Source organism: Dermacentor albipictus, chromosome 8 (assembly GCF_038994185.2).
Source record: "Dermacentor albipictus isolate Rhodes 1998 colony chromosome 8, USDA_Dalb.pri_finalv2, whole genome shotgun sequence".
Lineage (NCBI taxonomy): Eukaryota > Metazoa > Arthropoda > Arachnida > Ixodida > Ixodidae > Dermacentor > Dermacentor albipictus.
The window spans coordinates 27,583,435-27,608,080 of record NC_091828.1 but is presented as its reverse complement, the minus strand read 5'-3'; the positions used below and the strand labels follow the sequence as shown (position 1 = coordinate 27,608,080).

The 24,646-nt window shown below is 47.5% G+C and overlaps 1 pseudogene; it reads left to right on the top strand.

Annotated features, from left to right (window-relative positions):
* The first annotated feature begins 14,022 nt into the window (after positions 1 to 14,022).
* Positions 14,023 to 24,389, top strand: LOC135895990 (uncharacterized; annotated as a pseudogene).
* Positions 24,390 to 24,646: the final 257 nt, after the last annotated feature.

The window sequence follows — 24,646 nt, the reverse complement described above, 5'->3', positions numbered from 1 at the left end:
TTGGGTGCTGTTACATATTCTAGTCATAATCCTCATCAGCGTATTTTTAGGTAAATTTTTTGTATTTTTCTCATGCTAAGCTTTAGTATTGTGAAAACTTTCTTTTTGAAGCAGTGCCTTACAGTAACCGTTTTTAGAGATCTGTGGTGAGCTTTGTAGTTATATTATCACCACACAGCCTGAAATATAAAGGAATATTTTAAGCTGCAACTGCAACTGTTGCAACTTTTTTTATCAATTATTGCCTTGTATTCGAGGTGTCAATGCGATATTCCTTTATGTGTGCCTTTGTCAATCATAGATGAAAATGCAATACTTTCATGTGTCCGGGTAAGACATATGTGATATTTCAATTTCAAGGATTAACTTGGTATGACACTCCTGTTGCTCGTTTCCCTGTGCATTTGTGATATTTCTTGCACAGGAAATTCCTATGTAAAATGCGAGTGTTTGTTTTGAATAAGCTTATTTGACAACACACCTTGTGCAGTTCAAGTACTGGTGACCGCTTTATCTTGCCAGGGAACTTGGCCGGCTGTGACGAAGTGGTATGCCAGCTTGTCCCGAACTTCTTTCGCATACCTGTAGACCTTTGCACCGGAAGCATTGAACCAGAGAGTCGGAAACGGATATCAGGCGCCCAATAGCAAGAGTAGCTAGCGTCTCATAGTTGCCCTCTCTTGCTGGACTATCACGCGCACAGTTCCTGCGTTGACTGCACGACGTTTTCGCGATTTTAAGCTTATCCGCACAGGCTATGCGAACGTCCGGGCAGCACTTCGCTGTGTACGGTTGTTCGAACAACCAGAAGAAGCACAATGCAGCAAGAAAAGAGCAGTGCAACATGCACAATGTTCTGCAAGAGGTCTGCGGCTGCAACATCTACCTGTTGTATCGGTTTCCTGCCGACGCGGTACTGAAGCATCGCTGGATTAGCGCTGTAAATCGCAAGGGATTCGTCCATACGGAGTTGTCGCGCGACTGCTTGATTCATTTTATCGACGGGAAGTGGACATCTGAGAATCCAGAGCCGACGCTTCAGCTCGGATACGCGAGGAAGGTCAGATGCGCAGTGTGTGTCTCCATCGTCAGCCCCTAATGTTTAGATAGGCTATAAATATGCAAATGTGAGCCAACAAGATGAAGTTTTGGCAAGCGTGATGACAGTGGGCGTTTTCGAATTAATTGTAGGTCGGGAAGGGGCGGCGGCGCGTCACGAAAGATACATCCAAGTGCCGAAGCAGCTAGGCTCACACGTTATGTTGGCGATAACATCGGTAATAAGCGCTCCCCTTTTATTTCCAGAGAGCAAAAGAAAACCTTGTGCCACAGGCGGCCCCGTCTCCCAGGCCTCCTCTGACGAATGTATGCACGACTGTCAGACTGATTTTTCTAAACGTGCCGAAGCGCGTTTAATATCTGTTTATGTTCATTCAAGTACTACACATAACGAAATGCATTTTTTGCAGGTACAACACAGCAAATAAAGTTGCAATGCTAGCTTGCAACTGCTTTGCTCTGCTGCTTTTTCTAAGGTATGTGCCCACAGCTTATTAACAATTTGCAGCCATGGGCGCTCAAAACAGGAAAGTATTCGGCTTAATGCGTAAAGTGGCACCTCTCAACACTGGGGACACTTGCTCTAAAGGTCCAAAAACGACGCTGAGGAGACTTAACACATGGAGAGCCATAGGTGAAAGCAGCTGCAGCGCTGAGCTGACGCTTGCTGCCGCCATCCGGCAGTCGCACGCAGTCGTACCGCCGCTGCCAGCAGGAAAGTTTCCGTCTCTATGTGTAGCCGATGCCTCGCGACACTGGTGAGAATAGCACGAAAATGGCAAGGCGACTCTGTGAAGGCCGAAGATACGGAGAAACACAGATGTAGATAGCAACCAACGTTTTAAGATATGTTTGTTGATAGCAACAGCAGCGCTGAGCCGGCTGAGGCTGAGCAACGACAGTCCAGTATGACATCGCCGCCAAGCAGACGCTAGGCGGCGCCAGTAGTCCGAATATGGTGGCGCCCGTGGAAGCCTCAGTGCAAAGGTCTATAAACATAATATGCCAGGTTTAATTTGCCTAGCTTTCAAATTGCTAGCAGCAAACATATTTTGAAATACAAGTAACCTTCGCATCGAGCAGCGTGACACCCAGTAGACTGATGGCAAGAGGGCACCACCAGCTGATTCCTCCTCCCTCCAGCTGCCAGGGGAAAGTCACCCTTCCCAGTCTGTCGGAAGAACCTGGCGGGCAGTATGCAGCAGAAGAGGCTGATGACTCCTTCATCAAGAAATAGTGCAGCACTGTGCAGGCTCCCACATATCTATTAATATTGTCGGTCGTGGCTTTGAACAGTCGCCGCACAATTCTCCATCGTGCCAGGATTCCAAAGGCATTTTCGATGACTTGCCGGGCCCTGCTCAAGCAGTAGTTGAAAACTCGCCGCTTGTGCGTCTCGCGTGAGTCTTCATACAGTGCTGCAAAAAAAAAAAAAACATTTATCAATGAAGTGAGGAAAAATGCACAATTTGTGTTGTAATAAAAATTCATCACTAAAACACAGAAAAACTGCTGCAATGCAGTATGGCATACCCTATGGCAAAAACGACATGTAACGTAATATATTCCGAGTACATTGCACAGCACAGCGTCTCTTTTTTGCGACGCTAAGCCTGCCACTAATGCGCTTCTCTCTCTTTTTGGAAACCTTCTTCTGTGCACAAATGAGCCCTAGTAACACCAAAAATAACATATGTAACCTCTTATAATGTTGCTTTGTTTTTCTCCCTTTGAACAAGATCTGAAATTAGAGAATGTCAGTGTAGTGGGATTTCACAGCTTTTTCACACAATTTAGTTTCACCTCTATAGCCTATCACACAGATAAGTTTCTTTGTCATACAGCTAATAGCATAACAGACAGAAATATATATACAGTAATATGCTGTGCACCTACTCCGTCGTGGGTATGGCTGCATCATGTATTCCTTGAGTGGGAAGGCCTCATCGCCAACAAGAAAGTATGGGAGAAGCCCCTCACTCCCAACAGGTCTTGGCGGTGGCAGCCCTAATGTCCCTCTGGCGATCTCTTTCTGTAGAGTGGACCGTGAAAAAATGCCGCCATAACTCTCGCTGCAGCTGTGGCCAATTTCCATGTACAGGAACCTGCACAGAAACGACGCAATCGTAAAAAACTGTTGCACGTGATAAGTATGAAATAGAACGTGACATGCAGAGGTAATTGTGATAAACACTCTGAAGTGCATCACATAGCCACTAAAAATGTGCAACGTGCACAACACGTTCAGTGTGTGCTCATGCACATGTATCTGCATATCACCATCTGTGATGGATATTTTTTGCTGCTACGTGATACTTTATAAACATACAAGCCTGTCATTACACTTAAGGAGCTGGATGTTTACCATCTTGAAATGCCATTTCCACTAACGTTGAGTAAAGATTGGGATGCAAGGACCCAGTCTCACCTGTAGTGTGCGTCGCAGACAGCAAGGAGTGATTTGCTGAATGAACCCTTGTAGTTATGGTCAAGGGTTCCAGAATTTGCGGGGCACTCAACGTTCATGTGCTTCCCATCAATGGCCCCGACGCAGTGTGGCATATTCCACCGCTCCTCAAACTCTGCGGATACCTGCAGCATAAGAGCCATTCCATGGCCGTTTCATATAAGGCAAATAATGTTTGATGTGGTTTCTTTTATTAAATATGCCAAACAAGTGGTATGAACAAGCAATACGTTACAAATCATTCTTATGAAACACCTAGTGAAATAAGTATCGCGTACCTTGAGCCATTCATCAGCTCCTTGCAGATGCTGAAGATACAGTGGCTTTAACGCAGTCCACAGAGCATCGGACACTGCTGACACAATGCTGCATGTAGTTGATCTGGCCACCTGGAAGTTTAACGACATGTCCCGCTGCGTCTCTCCTGTGGCCAAGAACCTGTCAAGCCGATGAAATATACTTCTTTATTAAGACAGGAATATACAGTCACCTTTTTCTTCTGCCCTAATTCTATGAAAGCTTTTGGGAACTTAGAATAACTGTATGCCGTCCGGAGCTACAGATTTCTTCTCGTTAATTTTAAGCAAAAGAGCTACAATGCCTTCATGAGAAACATGAATATTAGGCATTGGTGATGTGTACGGTGATTCTAGTGAGATGGGAGAAAGACCATCTGCAGAAATGTCAGTAAAGACAGATTGAAAAAAATCATTAAGACATACGTTATATGCGAGTTGACCGACACAAGTTCGCCATTAGCAACAAAGCTACTTGGACCTTCGTTATTATGCGACAAATGGTGCCAAAAGCGGTGCGGATCGTGCTTCATAAAATTAGTTAATGTCATGTCATAGTAATTTGTTTTACAGCAGCCATATTTGTGCACAATATAGAGCTTAGTGCCGAAATTTTAATATGATATTTTTATACTTCTGTCTCTCACGGTTAATTTTCCGCTTTAAATGTATAATTTCGCGGGTTATCCACAGGTTCTGTTTATTTATTTTCTTCTTCCGAGTTGGCACAAATCTGTTTACGCAGTGAAAAACAATATCTTTGAATGCAATCCATATCGCATTGACGTCATTTGTCGAAGTGAATTCATCAAAACACAGCGAAAGATGATCAATAATGGTTGTTTCATCGGCTCTATCGAAGCACAGAACATGTGTAGTACTACCAGCCTTCGGGTATACAGCGGTAGACTTTAGCTCGACATAAACTAGCTTATGATCCGAGAGGCTGGTTTCAACCGATACGTCGTAGTCTTCAAATCGCCTGTCTAGGAACACCAATTCTAATATAGATCTTGATTTCCCAACTACGTGTGTGCACTCATGAACTACAGTAGGCTCTCGTTAATTCAAACTCGAAGGGACTCCAGGATTTTGTTTGAATTATCAGGAAGTTTGAATTATCTGAAGTTCTCGCATATATGACTCTGAGCAAGATTACAGCGCACATTACAATTAATTATCCACTTAAATCATATTTTAAACATTCCACTCTTTAATTACACAGTAAAAACAGAGGTGAAGAGCAGAGGTGAAGGATCCAGAACAAGTTTAATGGAAATCTATGGCTGACTAGACCGTTTGAAGAAATCATGAATTGTTTTTTCTTTACATGTGCATTAAGAACAAAGTTCTCTATTCAGTTAAGAGCAGCCAGTTGTTCTTGAGAATTTTCTTCTACAGTCAGAAATTTGTGGACCTCGGCAAGGTAGTGGAAGGCCTGTGCTGCTGTCACAGAGGATTGCTCTTCTGATTCCTCTTCACTTTCGCTGCTGTACTGTGCTGGCAGCACCTCAGCCACCAAGTCGTCCAGGGTGTCTTCCCTGCACACGTAGAGGTTATCATTGGCAGCCGCAAATTCACTGAGGTCAGCAGCTATGTTGTGTGCTTGGAGTGCAGAAAGTACTAGCCTTGCTTCATCGCTCTCCATTTGGAGGCAGTCTTCACCTTCATTTCGAGCGCAGTCAGGCAAGGTATCACTGGTGAGGCCTGGTATGCGGAAGGCATGCTGGAAGCAGTTCCATATCGTTGCCGATGTTACTGCACTCCATGCGTCAGCTAGCATTCCCACAGACGACAGCAGTGTTACGCTGTACGACATGGAATTATCCATGCATATTAGCATCCTCTTAAGGAGTAGCTTTCTGTAGTTTATCTTCAGACATTTGATTACCCCCTGATCCAGAGGCTGGAGGACAGCTGTTGTGTTTGGAGGGAGGAATTCAAGACGAATTGCCTCCAGCCCCTCCACGTCACCGTGAGCGGGACAATTATCCACTATCATCAGCACTTTTCTTTAATCGCGCTTAAACCGCACGTCAAGTTTCCGCAGCCAATCCTCAAACAAAGATTGCGTCATCCATGCACGTGTATTTGCTGCATAAGAAACAGGAAGAGTTCGGAGGCCTTTAAAGCATCTCGGGCGCTTCAATTTGCCAACGAAAAGTTTGGGCTTGTGACTACTATCCATATTGGCACAAACCATGACTGTGAGCCGCTCCTTGCTCAGCTTTCCGCCGGTGCAACGTTCCCCCTTGGGACACAATGTTTGCTGAGGAAGGCACTTGAAGAACAGTCCCATTTCGTCAGCATTATAAATGTCAGCCGGGGAGTATTCAAGCAGTAGGCTCTGAAGACGCGTCTGCTGCCAGTCGGTAGTAACCGCCTCATCGACCGCTGCCGCTTCTCCACTTACTGTTTTGAAAGTGAGGCCATGTCGCTCCTTGAATCGCGACACCCATCCATCACTACACTTGAAGTCTTCAATTCCAAAGCGCAAAGACAGTTGTTCGGCCTTCTCTCGCAGGATTGGTCCACTTACTGGTAGACAGCAGCTCCGAGCGCGCTTCAGCCAAAGAAAAACTGCCTTCTCAAGCTCCGGATGCGCCGCCTCCCTAAGCCTTTTTCTGTCGGGAGCGAAATGGCCTGCGTTGTTTCGCAGCTTGTCTTTCGCTTTCACAATTGTTGTCAGCGTACTTTTTGTGATTCCATACTTCAATGCCACAGAAGTCTTCTTCGCTCCAGCCTCAACTTCTTCTATGGCTGCCAATTTTTCTTTCACAGAAAGGGTTCGGTACTTCCCCCGCGGAGACATGATGCTACCAACGTGGGTGACTGACCAGGGAAAGAAAAGCGCGAGCGGTCACGTGATTCGGAATCGGCCGATGCTACTCGCGTCACTTTCGCACCTTTTTTTTTTCCTTTTCGCCTGCTCTTTGTTTTTACGTCAGGTTTTACGTCAGTTTTGAGCGTTTTGACAAACGCATGTGGACAGTCATTTCCACAAGTTTTGAGGGTTATGTGTTTTAATTTCGAACTTCCTGCTTTGAACTGGCTAGCAAGCATGCTAGCAAGCCACGGAAAGTTGAGCAACAATGTGCCCTTCGGGAGGCTTTTGTTTGTTTGCTTTCTTTTATTTTTTTAGGCCATAGTGTGCTTATTTTAACATTTTCCGCTGTTGTGGTGATATAAGAAGTCAGATTTTTCACCAGTGGTGGCAACGATAGCCGATAATTTTTCGGTATGGACAAGCAAAAAGTATGAATTAACCGAATTGCGGTGTTTGAATTAAGCGGCCTTAAAATACATTGAAAACATGGCGAACCAACCAAAAATTTGATTTTTGTTTGAATTAACCGAAAGTACGAATTATCAGAGTTTGAAATATCGCGAGTCTACTGTACCTGTTGTAAATCCTTACTAAAAGCTATTTCTAGAAGTAGTTCACAATGGGCATCTTTGCGAGGCTGAATGCTAAGGGTGGACCAATCAATCCCTGGCAAGTTGAAATCCCCAGCAATGATTATGCGACAGCTGTGCTTTTTAAAGCTTTCTAAGTAAAGCTGCAGATCTTCAAGATAAGAAATGGGTGATTTAGGCGGTCAATAAACAGTTCCAAGTATTACCCTTGTTTTATCTAGCTTAATTTCACACCAGATGCTTTCATGTGTTGGAATACCAGGCATTTGCACACAGTCAATATCGGCCTTGAATACAATAGCAACTCCGCCCCCACGAGCACCGCGGTCTCTTCGTAGGATTTTATAATTAGGCGATCCGAGCTCTTGGTCTTGTATTTCGGGCCGCAACCACGTTTCAGTTATTGTAAGCACGTGAGGATCGTAATTAGCCAGGATGTATTCAAGGCCTCCAATTTTGTTTACTAAACTTCTAGCATTCAAGTTGATCAAGCAGAAGGCATTCGAATCACATTCGTTGTTCTGTCAGTCACCCCTACCAGCAGTAGGGCGTCTGTTAGGATACGGACCCTTCGCACGGCTGCGCTTTGATTGACCCCATGTGTAAACGTCAGAGTCCACATGTAGTTTCTCGTAATTCAAGTGAACACGATGCTCGTCTTCCCTTTCTTGTTTTGCGGAATCCCAGATCATTTTACGCTTTGCCAGCGTTTCTTTTGAAAAATCATCAGAAATGGAGGCGCCGCTGCCCTTCAGCTTTCTGCATTGCTTGTAAATTTTAGCTTTTTCCCTGTACTCATACAACCTGAGAATTACAGGTCGAGGCCGGGTACTCTTTTTTCCTATCCGATGTATTTGATCCACGGTACTCAAGTTGACGCCAAGGTTTTCTTCGAATACACCCACTAACACTTTCGCTTCAAGGTCAGTTAAGGATTCCTTCTCGCCTTCTGCTATTTCAAATACCACTAGGTTAGTCCGCCTACTTCTGTCCTCAAAGCTGTCCATTCTTTCCTGCTGCTGCCGAAGTGTACTTTCTAACTGCTTTACTGTTTTAGACAATTGAGCAATTGTACTCGCCTGTTCTTTAAATATTTTAAGGCTGTTTTCAACCACCTTTAGTCGCTTGCTCATGCTGATCTGATTGTATTGCCTTTTGGCCATCACACAATTCCTTTAACATCACCTTCGTTTCTGGCCTAGGGTTCATTTCTACGTCACCAGACAGCAACAGACATAAAGATGCAAAGCCGGAAAAATATTCTGTAAGACAACAATCCAGGACACTGAAGTGTTGAAACAATAGCTTTAAATAGCAATACAACACGTCGCCGCAGTGTAAACACGATGACACACTGTGCACTCCCACGTGGCAATTTGTTCCATTTGAATAAAAAAAATTATTGCGATCACCATTGCTCAATGTTATCAACCTTAAAAATACTTGACCGCAAACTAATCTAAACGTATCCTGCCTATTTGAGCACAAACATAAGTTTGTTTTAATGATTGAAATGTAGGTTTCGTTTTCACAAAATGTCAGTTTCGGTTTCAGAGAGGTCTGCTGCTAGTTGTAAACAACATCATAACTTTTGAACAGAACCAGATAGAGGCATAATTTTTGCAGCTGCACAATTCTGAATGCCTGTAGATTCTTAAACTGTTAAAAAATGAAATTCACTATTTTTGAAAAAAAAAACGTCGTTTTCAAGAGCAGCAACATACCTTAAGTTCTCCTGCTGGCACATTCAAAGAACGACCCAAGAGCTCGCCATAGCTTCCGTTCATTGCACACACCATTTTTTCGTACACCTCTTTGGGTAAGTCTTGAAGGAAGTATTCGAAGGAGTCCAAGAAATCCATATGTTAGCAGAATCAGCAGTTAGAACATACATTAGAACAGGCCTGTATTAAAATTTTAAAAATGAATCAGCGTGAAAGAGCATAATCCCGTTTTCACAAGTTTGCTTAAACAGTGATGACGGAGACATGACACATTGCGCCACAATGCTTACCCTTAGTGCTGCTTCCAAAACACCCCATCTGACTTGCTGCTAGACGTGGATGGGCCATCATCATTACCACTTTCGTCCTCTTCAGAGCTCACACCCTGAAGGGATGCAGAAAACCTTGGGTCCATGATGGTGTCGTCGCTATCTGATAAGTTGATGTCTGGCGAGCTCCCCTGGGCTACTCGCTGAAGAATCTGTGATGCCGTGTCGTCCGACACAAGGCCTGTCCCCTGAACAACAACAAAAAAAAGGCATCTCATTCATGCACTGCATAAAAAAAAGACAAGCAAAAAACACCATGTGATGACGACAGGAACGCGCGTTCAATGCACTGATGATCGTTTCAGTACATTCGAGATTATGGCTTTTAGTGCCAGTGTCCAACGCGTTGGACACGCAAAATCAAATCACTAGCAAAGAAAAGCAAGCGTACAGGCAATTAAATTTTTTCCCAGCAAGCTCTCTGTGTTATTGTCTTTTTGGCACATCACACCTCTCACGTTAAAACTGTAAAAAATATACTAAAAACAGCACTTTGGTCTCTAGTGATTGCTGTAGAACGCCGCCATGTTATCTCCCCTATCGCCAAATCTGCTGGCACAACTTCAACAAAACTTCATACAAGGCGCTAGTAGGCATCTAAAATATTGGGCAACTGGGCTCTACGGGGGAAAGTATGCTCAAGTCGGCATAGTGGCGGAGTATTTCATGTCTGATATATTGCCAATACCCTGAGGAAGCCACTTAGAGCAAAGAACTCCTTCATGTGCTATTTCATTTCTTGGCGACAGATCATACGTAGCCACTCCCCTTCGAGCTGATCAATTATGGTCTTGCAGTATTCTCTATCAGCACGTTTACGGTTGCCAAAAAGGTGTGCGATGGTTTGTCCTTTGCATGGGAACGCATTCTCTACAATCCTACTACCACTTGCTTCTCCACAGCAATAGGTGTTCTCAATCGTGTGGTTTGCTGCACCAATACAGATCTGCAGGATTCCACCAAATATCTCAAGGTAGAGGGTGACACACGGAAGGCTTGCTTGAAATGATTTATTCAGGGTTTGGCAGTGTCTTCAAACCAACGCTCATTTCTTCGAAAAGTCCAACGCTCTTGGTGAATAATAGAAGCAGTAGCCATCACAGCCGCAACACTGAACGAGTTTGCTTGAATGTGCTACTCAGCTTCGTCACTGTGTCTTGCTTGTGCATCTATTTGAAGGTCTAATCATTTCCTCTTATTATTATGCTTTGCTCGTAATGCAAAGTAAGCAATATAAGCGGTTCACCTGCTGCAACTTAGCTAGAGTCTACTAGATTGGGGGAGTGAGTCCAACGAGGGCTCCGCGCTGAGGAATTTTTTATTGAAAATACAGATGGCGCCACCGTTGCTTTCTGAATGCCACGGCTGCACGCACCTGCCGGCAGCGTCAGAGCATGCCGAATGGCAACACGGCTGCGCTGAAACGCAGCGTTGCAGTTGTGTTCGAGTGTGGTCGTGCCTGGAGCAGCCACAGCTACGTAATCAGATGGATGGCGCTTGTAGTTTGCTTTCATTTTTAAACCTTATGTGCATGTTTCCACTGCGTCGTGAGGGAACGAAATTCAAAGCTCATATCGCTAAGAAATGGGAATCATGTACAGGAATGGGATGAGGTACATGAATAAATGAATTGTGTGGCTTAATTTGGTGTTAAATAAAAACTAGTATACCTTCGTTTTCTGCTTCTCTCAAGGCAATATATTGAATGCGAGCAAAATTTCCCCTATGGCCTAATAACGGCAGCAATTTGACATTTAGGGAGAATGTAGGCCACATTATTAGGCGCAGCACATTTCTTTTGTAGGTTGATTGTTTGTTTCGAAAATATTTACGGAATAGCCATTGTTGGTTGGTTGGACATAGGTGGTTTTTCAGGTCCCCGGGGTGAATAAAGAAAAATATATTTATATTTGCTTGAATATATAGGTTGTCTGTCTTCGAGCTCGCACAGGTTTCCACTGTCACATGTCTCCAGTGTCAAAGACTGTTCAACTGATGGCAGGGGTGTTCTCTTTGATGACCGGCATTTTCATCTATTGCTTGTGAGGCCTTTCTCTTTCACGTGGGCTGCTTGTAGAGATACTCCAGAAGACCCGGCAAGATTGTCGGTACCGCATCAGACCGAAGTGCAGGCCTTCCATGCTGTGTATATACTTCCCGGCCTTCAATATGTACATAATGCATCAGCGTGTACTTTGCCTCGAAGTGCAGTCCACAAATGCAGCCGGTGGCTTCCAAAGGCCCAATCGATACTGTGAAGATTGCGCTCCCGCATGTGGCGTCTTTCTTCACCTTTAGGGACTCCAAGAAGCGACAGCTTGGCCTGACCTTTCAATCTACTGTATATGGTTTTGCAACCCACTACGCAACAGTAGTTCTTTCACCAAGGTGTTCTAGGTGTGCTCATCCTTTAATTCTTTGAACACTCTGCCAAGTTGCCGAGTTACCGGACAAACTCTAGACATATTCAACATATGTACATATGCGTAGGCCGTCTGCGCGCCTATACATTATGCAGACGGCATCGTTTGACGGAAGCGATGAACCTCCATTCATGGCAAAGCAGTAATATTATTGTATTGTTTTTGTACATGCTAGGTACTAAAAAATCAATTAGAAAATCACGTAAAAAATGCAAACACAATGGTGTGTCAAGCAGACAGCTCGGCAGCACTGTAACTGCTGCCGGTACGCGCAGTTCCGCTGAGCCGCCAAGGCACCGGATTGGCCGGAACTTCAGAAGAAGTTGACGGCAGTGCCGCTGCAAATTTCAGTGTTTTAGAGCGCAGCTCTTTGGCGTCCGTTCCTGGGTTTCGCGTCGTCGTCGGCGTCGTCGTCGGCGTTGTCGTCGGCGTCGGCGTTGTCGTCGGCCTCGTAACCAGCTCGCCTCCGCCGCCGCGCTCCGCCGCCGCGCATGCGCCGCTGCTCCGCCGCCGCGCATGCGCGCTGTCGGCTCTCCGGGCGAGGGAGGATGATGGAAGGGAGGAGGAGAGACTGTGAAGGAGGGCTGGCTACACAAATGGCTCTTTGGCGTCCGTTCCTGGGTTTCGCGTCGTCGTCGGCCTCGTAACCAGCTCCGCCCCCCTTTCATCCCCCCAGCGCTAGCAGCGACCGACTGATACCGCTTTCGTGAGTCCGCTACCGCACTCACGAAACACGTCGTGCACTTCCTGCAACTCGCATTAACCGTCCATCGATCCACACCGATGTTAGTAGTGGGGGACTTTAATGTTGACATAAAAACAAACAGCAATTTCCTAACACTTATGCGGGAGAACATCCCGTTCCTCTCGCTCGTAACGCGTCCCACGGCTGTGACAACCTCGCGAGGCACTTGTATAGATCTCGTCTTTGAGAATCAAGCATTGGTGTACCAAGTCGAACATATATCAGTCTATTTCTCCGACCACAAAGCTTCCTTCATGACTGTCAAGAACTGTTAATGGAGTCTTTGTTAAAGGAATACGTGTGAAAAATAAAAAAAAAAATTCTGTGATAGCGCATACATGTGTTGCTCGATTTCTTTGCCTCAATCTATCGAAAAGGTGAAACAGCTTATTTGCTGCGCTCAAATTTCGCATTAGGAAGTAACGTAATCGTCGGTAATTTTTTTTGCTTCACTCTCGCTGCATGCCGTGGCCTCCGTTGGACCCATTCCCCCATTCTAGTACACTCTAGCCCAGCATCACCATGTCAGCCATATTGTTTGTTTTGAATTTATCAGCTACTAAGCTGGCTAAGCCCTTTCTTGGCTTATAGTGACCACACAGTCTGAAATAGAACAACTTTTTATACGCATTAAAATATTTTCTTATTCAGTAAACCCACGCGTCAAAAACATTAAATGAATTGCTTTTGCAAGGACTTTCTCTTGTTCTGCTTTAGTCACCAAGTTTTTTTGGAATGGGGAGGAGAGTTGCATCAGCTTTGAGTGGGGTGGAGGGAATACCTTTCTGGGGGAAAGGGGGAGATGGCAAGGCTTAGGTGGGGACCTCTGTTTTGTGGTCTCATAACTGCCTATATTTATGTTCTATGCAAGAACATAGGTGATGCACGCTATGTTACACCACTACCATAAAGGAACAGGAATACAGAGGAGGTAACATTCACTGCTGCCCTTCGTGACAATACTGTCTCCACGCATCATTATGTATTTTTGCTCTACCAAACTGCCTCTTAATTGCAAGGGTGCTACTGCACAGTGGTAGAGTATGGAACATTGCCTGCGGGCAATGCACCTTTTGCGTTCAGTCCTGGGAAACTACGAGTTCGTGATAATAGTTTAACAGAATGTTCCTTCTCTGGCAAACGACCTTTGGGTCTGTTCGATTCGGCCACACCACTTGAACCCAGTTCACGGTGGTTCACGGCGAGTTCCGCACTTTTGCAGCGCCAGTTCAGTGGTGCAGCTGCAGCGCAACACTAGCACCCCGTAGAAAAGAATGCCAAGGTGCGGGTGTTGTGCAGGCCTTCTGCATCGTATCGCCCGTTGTTTACGCGCTGTTGAATTTGTATGTGACTTGTGCTATTTGCGTTGCGCTGTTTGTGGCTGTAGAAAAAATTGGTGAGCTCTGTTGTGTCTGCATGTGTGCGTGCGTGCGTGTGTGTGTGTGTGTGTGTGTGTGTGTGTGTGTGTGTGTGTGTGTGTGTGTGTGTGTGTGTGAGCATCGCAGCTGCACTGGACGGCGATGATGAACTGTGCCACATTCTCAACTTTCATTCAAGTAGCCATGGACCTTGTGGACTTGGACAGTGATGCGGAGTTTGATGACTTGGTCGTAATGTTGGCCGTAAAGCTGGTGAGGAAAGACCGAAATCGTATTCCACGATACCATGAAGACGTCGTTGGCAGCTATTTTGAGTTTAAGCGGCTCTTCCGACTGTCACGCGAGACCTGTAACTGTCTTGCAGACCGCTATCAAGCATCACTGTTCTTCCCAGAAGCTCGTGGAGGGCGCATGCGAATCAGTGCCGAAAAAGTGTGTCTCATCGTTTTGAGCTACCTTGGGAGCCAGTGCAGCATGTACTCAATTGCAGACAGATTTGATGTTATGGAGTCATCTGTGCATGCATGCATTGAAAGGGTGCTCAACGTTTTACACAGCATGAGTGAAGAAGTGATCGCATGGCCGGACCAGCAACAGCAAGAATGTAGCAAGGGTGGCTTCTTAATAAAGAGCACTGGGAAGGGGCCATTAAACACAATTGGCTGCGTGGACGGAAGCCACCTAGAGATAAACACCCCGACCGAATCCCTGCACTCGTACTTCAACCGAAAAAAGTGTATTTCTTTTATCCTGCAAGGCATATGCTACCATGAGAACAGGTTCATAGATGTGCTCATTGGATTTCCTGGCACGGCGCACGACGCCAGGGTGCTCCGCGATGACCCCTTTTTTTGAAGCTGCAGCAACGAAATGCAGCAATGGTTACATCCTGGGGGATTCAGCCTATCCGTTGCTACCATGGCTTATGATGCCTTACAAGGATACATAGTGGAGCTTCCCCTCCTGGAAAAGGAAATATAACAAGTGCCATTACCAGCAGCGAGTTGCCATTGAGGTCAAGTCAAGTCAAGTCAAGTTTATTTACAACATGTACAAGGTACAGTGTTGAAGGCCACCCTGGCAAGAAAGCTGTAAACATACAGCTTGACGAGGCCAGGGGGCCACCACCAGGCAACATCAGCATCGCACACATCCGCAGTGCAAACAATAAGCTTTCGTAAGTAGCTGCAGTAGTACAACACGTGGTACATATCCACTTCACTGGGCATGCGTAGATCTTTATACATACATAATCATTAACAGCGCATTGAAATTCGGGTGGTTAATGTTAGCGCCACGGAAATATATACTGTTACACTTTAAAAATGAACATTTATTAAAAGCAATAATTAAAAGAAAGTTAAACAACAGTAAAGAATCTGCACGTGCAACTCAAAAGAAATGAAATGAATATACATGTGATGCGTACATTGTGATTAGGTATGAAAACCAACTAATTTGCAAATTTTAGACAGTCAGGTGAAATTTATCAAAGACAAAGATATCGCGAAATAGCCTGCGTGATAGAACCATATCTCCATTTACACATTTCTGCAGTTGATTTAATTGTGCGGGTACGTTGTATATCAGGGTTTGCATAAAGTAGTTTGTTCGATGGTGCCTTATCATCCATTTTTCCGATCCTCGTGTTACACGGGTGCTGGGTCGTTCTACGAGGGCTGACACATTTTTTAGGAATTGTATGGTTTTGTTATCTGCAAATTGTAATTGGTGTAGAAGACGGTATGCGTAAAGATTTTTGACGTTAATTATTCTGCTTTCTTGAAATAATGGTTTTGTAGGGTGCAAATAGTGAACATTGTGAATACAACGAATAGCTTTCTTTTCGAGCAGCAACAGCCTGTTAATGTTACGTTGTGTAGTCGTAGCCCATACTAAGGTGCAATAGTTTATATGCGACCGAAAAAGGGAATGATAAAGCTGGAACATTACACGAGGTGGGAACATATGACGGCATCTAAATAACACAGATAAAGCAGCAGACAATTTCTTTGCAACAAGGTTTATGTGCGAGTTCCACATCATGTGACTAGAAAATACAACACCCAAAATTTTGTGTTCCTGTACTACTTCAAGCGAGTGGGAACCTATGTTTAAATCGATGCATGACACAGATCTGTTCTTTGCAGAAAAAACAACGGCCTTTGATTTTTTTATATTGATTTGTAGGCTGTTACATAATGACCATTCGAACACTTTGGACAGAACATTATTAGCGTGTAAAAATAAGTCTGACTCGTTATCAGCAGAAACGAAGAGGCTAGTGTCGTCTGCGTATAGAACAAAATCTGTACACGTATCAATAGAAGGTAAGTCATTTACATATAGATTAAATAAAAAAGGACCCAAAATGCTTCCCTGGGGTACGCCACTCAGTAATTGGCGAAATGATGACGTAGAACCATCTATATCTACGCACTGCTGTCGATCGGAGAGATATGACTGCAAAAGTGAGTGAACGACACCTCGTACGCCATATTCTTCTAGTTTTCTTAAAAGTGTGTCATGATAAAGTGAATCAAATGCTTTGCTGTAATCAATGAAGATTCCAAGAGTTAACTTTCCCGCTTCAATGTTTTTGAGAATTATTTCTTTTTGTACCAGGAGTGCAGACTCAGTCGATTTACCCTTTGTGAAACCGTGCTGGCATTCAGACATAATTTCGTGCTTAAAAAAAAAAAAACTATGTAGTCGACATAAAATTATCTTTTCAAGGCCCTTGGAAAATATAGGTAAAATAGATATTGGTCGGTAGTTTCCGATGTTGTTTCTTTCCCCGCCTTTGAATATAACAGATACCTTGGCTCGTTTCATTTTAGCAGGAAACGTCCCTGAAGCAATCGCTAGGTTGAAGATATGGACCAAGAACGGGCAGATAATGTCGATCACATATTTTACGGGTGTTATCTGGATATTATCGATATCAGTGGCTTTACTGTTTTTTAATGCAATGAAGGTGTTATATACTTCGGAAGAATTTGTGGGTGGAAAAACTGCCGTTTCCCGAACATTTCGTTCCAGTCTGTATGACATGTCTGTGGGAGGAGCATGGCTGATTGTTGCTGATGCATAATATTCGCTAAAATGTTCTGACAGGGCCGTCCCTGACAATGATTTGTTATTAATGAAAATTTCTTGTACTTCATTGGTCACTGAACTTGTGCCCAGTACAGAATTAATTATTTTCCACATACGATCAGGTGGGCAAGTCGATCCTGTCTGGAAAAGGTTCTCATAATATTCCTTTTTTGCTTTCTTTAGTAAAGCATTTAAACGGTTCCGTAGCTTTTTAAAGGTCGCCAAAGTACTGACGTCACGCGTTCTCAAAAAGGAATCATGGAGTTTATGCTTTTCTGTTATCATGCGCTTCAGTTCCGGATTAATCCAAGGCTTTCGTGTGCGTTTTCCCGTCTTAAATGATTTCATCGGAAAGCAGCTGCTGTAGTGGCCATTGAAGAGTTTTATGAACTTGTCGTACGCGGCTTCTACAGTCGTTTCTCTTAAAACAGGCTCCCAGTCCGTACTTTCAATTTTGGATCGAAATATATCCAGTGATGACTGCGTTATAGCCTGGTAGACAAGCTTTGGGCTGCAAGCAGTTTTTTTTCTTGTTGCAGAACTTACGAAGGCCATGAATATCGGGCAGTGATCACTTATATCGCTGCTGATTGTACCTGCAGCGATGACGTGCGTATCTATGTTAGTGATTAAAAGGTCCAAAATAGTTGAACTTGTTGGCGATACCCGAGTGGGCGTAGTAACGATATTAATGAAACCGTACGAAGCTATGTTATTTAAAAGATCTTCCGAGGATTTGTTTTCCGGGGAAATGTTAATATTGAAATCACCTCCAATAACGAGGCGGCACCTGTTAAACGACGCATATTCCAAAAGTGCATCAATAAAACCTAAAAACTTTGCGATATTTGCCGATGGAGGACGATAAATTACAGAGAAAATAGCACCATCGCCTTGCAAGCTAAGGGACTCATAATCTGATGAGAGTTTGGTGAATTCATCCAACGTCGTACAGCTCTCTGTGTTGCGAACATATATGGCCACTCCTCCGCCGCGTCGATCTGTTCTGTTAAGTGAATGTTGTTTGTAGTCATTTATAGTGGGTACGCTGTTAAGTGCATTGCACCATGTCTCAGTCACCATAATTACACTGAATCTAAAGGGAAAACTGTCAAGCAATGACGTGAATTCGTCGTGTTTCCTGTTTAGTCAACGCGCATTTAAGTGTAGCACCGTAAGAATGTTCTGAGCGTATTGGCTGCAGATCTTGATACATTCAGGCTTGACGAATTCCTGGTAAAGCATGTTATTTGAAAAAGAGAACTATCTAATATACCCTTCGAAAAAATTGAAGTTTAAGCAATTTTAGTCAGGTCATCGTCAGAAGATATTTGAACGGCGGTAGTGCCGTCAGCCTTACGTGCAAATATTCGACCATTCCGCGTCCAGACAAAGCGCCACCTGAACTGGCGTTTTCTAGACACGACAGCAGAAAGTAGTCGCTTCAAACTGGGGCATAGATGCTCATTAAAAAATATTGGACTGCTATCTGCGGGTTTGCTTTCACTTTCAGAACCGCTGTCCGCAGCTTCACCATCCGGTCCGAGCATGGCTAGGCAACTATTGCTTATGCGTTTTTTCTTCCCCTTTTCAAGGACACGGTCCCGCTTTTCCCGATTCTTGAATTGAACAATTATGTTGTTTTGGCTTTCATTGCGTGTAGGCACACGATGGCAGGCTTCAATATCCGAGGGTGAAATAGGCTCTGACAAAGCGTCACCCAACTTAGACATGAGTGCAACTACGTCCTCATTTTTGTTTTGTACCACTCCTTTGATTTCCAGGTTGAATCGGCGCGAGTATTGGTCACACTGAGTCAGTCTGTTGTCAAGATCCTTGATGCGATTTTCGTGCTCTAGGCACCTGTTTCGCAGGAATTCGTTTTCTTTCTTCAACTCCCTATTTTCTGCACGCACAGACTCAAGGTCACGTTTGAATAGTTCAAATTGCTGGTTTATGAACCCCATTCCATCCTTTAACTCCCGAATTTCTGTCCGGGAGTCACGATTTTCACTGCGGTTATCTCTGCGATGCTCCCATTGTTTTTGACATAGTATGTAAGGAATCGATACAAGTAAGGAGTAATCAAAAATGGCAATGAAATCACGCAGCAAGTAAAACACTCAGGCAGCAGCAACAGCGTTACACACAAAAAAGCAATGCACCAAAATATCTTGCGAGACTGACCTGCAGAACAGGGTAACAGAAGATTAGGCCGATGCTTCCCAGCGCTGCCGCTGCTGCCAAGTGGAGGCCACGCTTGTCGATGACGGCTTTTTGTAGTCCGGCACAATGACGTCACGTTGGTGGCGCTGCTTCAACACAGGTGCGCAGTGTCCGCTCCCTTGCAGTGATAGTAGTTCAAGATCCCTGACCGCAGAGAATGCGTACGCGCAGCAGCCGTGGTGTCACGCAATGTACGGAGGCCTCGGCTGTGCAAAACCACTGGGCGATAAGTAAAGCGCGGCTACTTGCTCCGGCCCTTGCGAAGAGTGTCAGACGCGGTTCGGAGTGTCCCGCTCTCAGCCAAACGTGAACGTGCGCCGTCGGTATCCAACGTGGCTAGTGCGGCGCGTCGCAGAGACCGCAGAGAATGCGTACGCGCAGCAGCCGTGGTGTCACGCAATGTACGGAGGCCTCGGCTGTGCAAAACCACTGGGCGATAAGTAAAGCGCGGCTACTTGCTCCGGCCCTTGCGAAGAGTGTCAGACGCGGTTCGGAGTGTCCCGCTCTCAGCCAAACGTGAACGTGCGCCGTCGGTATCCAACGTGGCTAGTGCGGCGCGTCGCAGAGACCGCAGAGAATGCGTACGCGCAGCAGCCGTGGTGTCACGCAATGTACGGAGGCCTCGGCTGTGCAAAACCACTGGGCGATAAGTAAAGCGCGGCTACTTGCTCCGGCCCTTGCGAAGAGTGTCAGACGCGGTTCGGAGTGTCCCGCTCTCAGCCAAACGTGAACGTGCGCCGTCGGTATCCAACGTGGCTAGTGCGGCGCGTCGCAGAGACCGCAGAGAATGCGTACGCGCAGCAGCCGTGGTGTCACGCAATGTACGGAGGCCTCGGCTGTGCAAAACCACTGGGCGATAAGTAAAGCGCGGCTACTTGCTCCGGCCCTTGGGAAGAGTGTCAGACGCGGTTCGGAGTGTCCCGCTCTCAGCCAAACGTGAACGTGCGCCGTCGGTATCCAACGTGGCTACTGCGGCGCGTCGCAGAGACCGCAGAGAATGCGTACGCGCAGCAGCCGTGGTGTCACGCAATGTACGGAGGCCTCGGCTGTGCAAAACCACTGGGCGATAAGTAAAGCGCGGCTACTTGCTCCGGCCCTTGAGAAGAGTGTCAGACGCGGTTCGGAGTGTCCCGCTCTCAGCCAAACGTGAACGTGCGCCGTCGGTATCCAACGTGGCTAGTGCGGCGCGTCGCAGAGACCGCAGAGAATGCGTACGCGCACCAGCCGTGGTGTCACGCAATGTACGGAGGCCTCGGCTGTGCAAAACCACTGGGCGATAAGTAAAGCGCGGCTACTTGCTCCGGCCCTTGCGAAGAGTGTCAGACGCGGTTCGGAGTGTCCCGCTCTCAGCCAAACGTGAACGTGCGCCGTCGGTATCCAACGTGGCTAGTGCGGCGCGTCGCAGAGACCGCAGAGAATGCGTACGCGCAGCAGCCGTGGTGTCACGCAATTTACGGAGGCCTCGGCTGTGCAAAACCACTGGGCGATAAGTAAAGCGCGGCTACTTGCTCCGGCCCTTGCGAAGAGTGTCAGACGCGGTTCGGAGTGTCCCGCTCTCAGCCAAACGTGAACGTGCGCCGTCGGTATCCAACGTGGCTAGTGCGGCGCGTCGCAGAGACCGCAGAGAATGCGTACGCGCAGCAGCCGTGGTGTCACGCAATGTACGGAGGCCTCGGCTGTGCAAAACCACTGGGCGATAAGTAAAGCGCGGCTACTTGCTCCGGCCCTTGCGAAGAGTGTCAGACGCGGTTCGGAGTGTCCCGCTCTCAGCCAAACGTGAACGTGCGCCGTCGGTATCCAACGTGGCTAGTGCGGCGCGTCGCAGAGACCGCAGAGAATGCGTACGCGCAGCAGCCGTGGTGTCACGCAATGTACGGAGGCCTCGGCTGTGCAAAACCACTGGGCGATAAGTAAAGCGCGGCTACTTGCTCCGGCCCTTGCGAAGAGTGTCAGACGCGGTTCGGAGTGTCCCGCTCTCAGCCAAACGTGAACGTGCGCCGTCGGTATCCAACGTGGCTAGTGCGGCGCGTCGCAGAGACCGCAGAGAATGCGTACGCGCAGCAGCCGTGGTGTCACGCAATGTACGGAGGCCTCGGCTGTGCAAAACCACTGGGCGATAAGTAAAGCGCGGCTACTTGCTCCGGCCCTTGCGAAGAGTGTCAGACGCGGTTCGGAGTGTCCCGCTCTCAGCCAAACGTGAACGTGCGCCGTCGGTATCCAACGTGGCTAGTGCGGCGCGTCGCAGAGACCGCAGAGAATGCGTACGCGCAGCAGCCGTGGTGTCACGCAATGTACGGAGGCCTCGGCTGTGCAAAACCACTGGGCGATAAGTAAAGCGCGGCTACTTGCTCCGGCCCTTGGGAAGAGTGTCAGACGCGGTTCGGAGTGTCCCGCTCTCAGCCAAACGTGAACGTGCGCCGTCGGTATCCAACGTGGCTACTGCGGCGCGTCGCAGAGACCGCAGAGAATGCGTACGCGCAGCAGCCGTGGTGTCACGCAATGTACGGAGGCCTCGGCTGTGCAAAACCACTGGGCGATAAGTAAAGCGCGGCTACTTGCTCCGGCCCTTGAGAAGAGTGTCAGACGCGGTTCGGAGTGTCCCGCTCTCAGCCAAACGTGAACGTGCGCCGTCGGTATCCAACGTGGCTAGTGCGGCGCGTCGCAGAGACCGCAGAGAATGCGTACGCGCACCAGCCGTGGTGTCACGCAATGTACGGAGGCCTCGGCTGTGCAAAACCACTGGGCGATAAGTAAAGCGCGGCTACTTGCTCCGGCCCTTGCGAAGAGTGTCAGACGCGGTTCGGAGTGTCCCGCTCTCAGCCAAACGTGAACGTGCGCCGTCGGTGTCCAACGTGGCTAGTGCGGCGCGTCGCAGAGACCGCAGAGAATGCGTACGCGCAGCAGCCGTGGTGTCACGCAATGTACGGAGGCCTCGGCTGTGCAAAACCACTGGGCGATAAGTAAAGCGCGGCTACTTGCTCCGGCCCTTGAGAAGAGTGTCAGACGCGGTTCGGAGTGTCCCGCTCTCAGCCAAACGTGAACGTGCGCCGTCGGTATCCAACGTGGCTAGTGCGGCGCGTCGCAGAGACCGCAGAGAATGCGTACGCGCAGCAGCCGTGGTGTCACGCAATGTACGGAGGCCTCGGCTGTGCAAAACCACTGGGCGATAAGTAAAGCGCGGCTACTTGCTCCGGCCCTTGAGAAGAGTGTCAGACGCGGTTCGGAGTGTCCCGCTCTCAGCCAAACGTGAACGTGCGCCGTCGGTATCCAACGTGGCTAGTGCGGCGCGTCGCAGAGACCGCAGAGAATGCGTACGCGCAGCAGCCGTGGTGTCACGCAATGTACGGAGGCCTCGGCTGTGCAAAACCACTGGGCGATAAGTAAAGCGCGGCTACTTGCTCCGGCCCTTGCGAAGAGTGTCAGACGCGGTTCGGAGTGTCCCGCTCTCAGCCAAACGTGAACGTGCGCCGTCGGTATCCAACGTGGCTACTGCGGCGCGTCGCAGAGACCGCAGAGAATGCGTACGCGCAGCAGCCGTGGTGTCACGCAATGTACGGAGGCCTCGGCTGTGCAAAACCACTGGGCGATAAGTAAAGCGCGGCTACTTGCTCCGGCCCTTGAGAAGAGTGTCAGACGCGGTTCGGAGTGTCCCGCTCTCAGCCAAACGTGAACGTGCGCCGTCGGTATCCAACGTGGCTAGTGCGGCGCGTCGCAGAGACCGCAGAGAATGCGTACGCGCACCAGCCGTGGTGTCACGCAATGTACGGAGGCCTCGGCTGTGCAAAACCACTGGGCGATAAGTAAAGCGCGGCTACTTGCTCCGGCCCTTGCGAAGAGTGTCAGACGCGGTTCGGAGTGTCCCGCTCTCAGCCAAACGTGAACGTGCGCCGTCGGTATCCAACGTGGCTAGTGCGGCGCGTCGCAGAGACCGCAGAGAATGCGTACGCGCAGCAGCCGTGGTGTCACGCAATGTACGGAGGCCTCGGCTGTGCAAAACCACTGGGCGATAAGTAAAGCGCGGCTACTTGCTCCGGCCCTTGGGAAGAGTGTCAGACGCGGTTCGGAGTGTCCCGCTCTCAGCCAAACGTGAACGTGCGCCGTCGGTATCCAACGTGGCTACTGCGGCGCGTCGCAGAGACCGCAGAGAATGCGTACGCGCAGCAGCCGTGGTGTCACGCAATGTACGGAGGCCTCGGCTGTGCAAAACCACTGGGCGATAAGTAAAGCGCGGCTACTTGCTCCGGCCCTTGCGAAGAGTGTCAGACGCGGTTCGGAGTGTCCCGCTCTCAGCCAAACGTGAACGTGCGCCGTCGGTATCCAACGTGGCTAGTGCGGCGCGTCGAGACGGCGGTCGTGACATTTCAAATACTTAAGCGGCGATTTCGCAGGCTGTACTTGGTGGACGCAGCCAGCATCAAGCAGTGCTGCCTTATAATCATGGGCGCATGCGTCCTCCACAACGTATGCGATGACGAGAGAGATTTCTTTGAAGAGCTGCAGGAACTCCCGGATTTGGAGGAAGTCGAAAACGATGAGGACAGTGGCCATGTTGTTGACCGCAGTGTGGCAGGCTACAGTGAGTGCCTGCGAAAGGTAATTGCCAAAAAGCAGTGCTAATACACTTAAGTGCATATCCTTGTTCCGCTAGCAGTACTTATGCAGATAAGTTTTGCTTCACTCTGTGTGATGCTGCAAATATACTTTCTGAGACGTTTGTGAAAGATAAAGAATCGAGACATTTAGAGCCTGCAAGCCCCAGGCTACTTTGTATGGTTGTCTTGTGTTGTGTGGTAATAATACACAATATGCACACACATAACTATCAGTGTTTTTTTTTGAAATTTTTATTCAGGAGTCGTTTTGGCAACCTTCTCAACAACTGTAACCAGCCACTCTAATAGGGCCATTTTTCTGTCAAAGCATTCGGCCCGCTCTTCCTTTGCCTCCTTAAATTCTTTTAAAAGAGCTTCAACGATGTGCTGTCCTTCGTTTTTCTTGGCAAGGCATCCTTTGGGTGTGCATTCACAACTGCAGCTGATGCAGGGCTTGGCAGGGGTTTGCCCATTGATAGTTCTGGCTCCATGTTGTCAATGCCATCATTAGCGCCGGGAGACTTGCTGAAAAACAATGTGCAGGATTAAGGCGGATAACTTAACTTCTGTCAAAATGAGGCAACTACACCTGCTGTCTTTTTCAATTGTTGCTCCAGGCTTCATCAGCACTGTAGGCGTGATGTGATGTTCTTTTTCAAGAACGTCACTTAGCTCTGTATGAAAGAAAAAAAGAATTAGTTGCAAATACAAAAGCCCGAGACTGTATGCAATAGTCAACAGTGCTCACTCTTCATATTCGCACGAAGCCATCTAGTGCCCGGATGAATTGTTTTTTGTTTTCGTCTTCTTATAAGAGCGTTCAAGGCTCTTCCATTTATTTTGCACCTGCAGCTCAGTCATCACAGCTGAGAATTCTGTAGTGATCATCA